Source organism: Mastomys coucha, unplaced genomic scaffold (genome assembly GCF_008632895.1).
Source record: "Mastomys coucha isolate ucsf_1 unplaced genomic scaffold, UCSF_Mcou_1 pScaffold22, whole genome shotgun sequence".
NCBI lineage: Eukaryota > Metazoa > Chordata > Mammalia > Rodentia > Muridae > Mastomys > Mastomys coucha.
The window spans coordinates 170,199,155-170,200,968 of NW_022196905.1; the positions used below are offsets into that span (position 1 = coordinate 170,199,155).

A 1,814-nucleotide genomic window follows, 5' to 3' on the forward strand; every position below is an offset into this window, starting at 1 on the left:
GAGAGGAGGGAGGGAGGGAGACAAGACAGAGACAGAGACAGAGACAGAGACCAGACCAGGAATCCAAGAATTCAAGAAATGGCCCAAATAGTGGCATCAAAGGTTGAGAGCAAAGCCTATGGGATTCAAAACAAATGGACAGGACAGACACGAGGCAGACATGTTGGTCTATAAGTCTAATAACCCAGGCAGAGGAACAAGGAAAACTCTCAGAGTAGTGGTATGAGTAGACAGGGCAAGGGTTGTAGAAACATCAGAAAAGAAACATCTGAGCTGGGATATAGCTGAAGACTTAACCTTTTAATGAGATTTTTATGAACCTGCATTTTGCTTCTAATACTTAGGAATATGCTTGGTACTTCTAACTATGGAGCTCAAACTCCTTCATTCTTCTGACCAAAGACCACTGGGGTCCTTCTATGGGAAGGATGGCTAACCTTCATGGAGTGTCAGGGATGCAAGGGGATATGTCTCCTAGCTACTTTAGTTACTTAATGGCAAACAAGGTCCCAGTCTCTAGTTCTCATGCCTTTCTGTCCCACAGACACTGGCTGACACTGGTCTTCCAGCACCACAGTGAGCCCTAGAGATCTTCACTCACTGTATGTGCACATCTCCCAAAGGTGGGATATGTTCTTCTATGCCTATGATGTAGACAAAAACATCCCATGACTTCGAGCCATGAGAGTCAACCATTTACATCCACGGTTTATAGATGGACCATTTGGTGGGTGTCCCCTGCTTCTCCCTTATAAACTAAAACTGAGGTTTTTCACAATAAAATGCCTATCCCTGTGCTCAATTTGTTTATTCCTGATTATGGAAATAAGTCTAATATGTGAAAGAATTGAAGAAAAATTAAATGCCTAATTTAGATTTTTTTTTACCTTTACCATACAAAAGAATTCAGAAGAATTTGCCTTGTCTTACTGTATCCTGTTCTGTTGTGATTGGTTGTTGTTTGTTGGAGCCTGCTTTTTTTCTGAAGGAAAGCAGAGGGGGGATGGGTCTGGGGGAGAGGGGAGGTGATTGGAGCTAGGAGGAGTACAGGGAGGGAAACTGCTCAGGATATGTTGTATGGAAGAAGAACGTACTTTCAAATTGTACTAGAGAAGAATCTATTTCATCTGAAAACAAAAACAAAAACAAACAAAAAACAAAAGAAAGTAGCAGAAAAGAAGCCTGGAGTTGCAGTGGGGTCATTCCAATTCAAATGAGCCAAGGCTCTGCAGGGAAGAAGTGGGACAGCAGTCTGCCTCTGCTGGCCACAGAGCTTAAATGGTAAATAAGAACAGAGGTGAACTAATGACATGGAGAACATCCATGCCACCCAGCCAAAACACTTTCTTCATAATATGTGACAAGAGACGTTGTGGACACATAAAACATCATGTAATATGAGGGAGGCTTCCTAAGTTTAGAGGAGGTTCCACACAACACTCATCCTAGATGGTCTCTTAACCATCTATATCGCCTCTGGTGGAAAGCTCCAATATGTTGAATTCTTTTTTTTTTTTTTTTAAAGATTTGCATCCTGCAATCTGTGGATTTCTTGAGAGCAAAGAAGCATGAGCTTTTAGAGGTGATGGTATGGTTGCATTTCCACCATCATTGTGCATAGCTAAAGGGCTTGAGTGACATCTGCCTGATATGTAACAAGGTCCCATCCTGTCAATGATAAACAGAAAGCATGATGGAACCAGGGCATAGAAATGGAAGAGTCTGTTAGCGAAGTGGGGGAGGGAGGAGAAAAGCACAAGGAAAATGAAGTACCTTTAAATCAAAACAAAAGGCAGTTTCTTGCCGGGCGGGGG

At 42.3% G+C, this 1,814-nt stretch overlaps 1 protein-coding gene across 10 annotated transcripts in view; it reads right to left on the reverse strand.

Moving 5' to 3' along the window:
* Unc5d (unc-5 netrin receptor D) overlaps nt 1-1,814 on the reverse strand; it is a 533,275-nt gene that overhangs the window by 222,327 nt on the left and 309,134 nt on the right. The window lies entirely within an intron of this gene.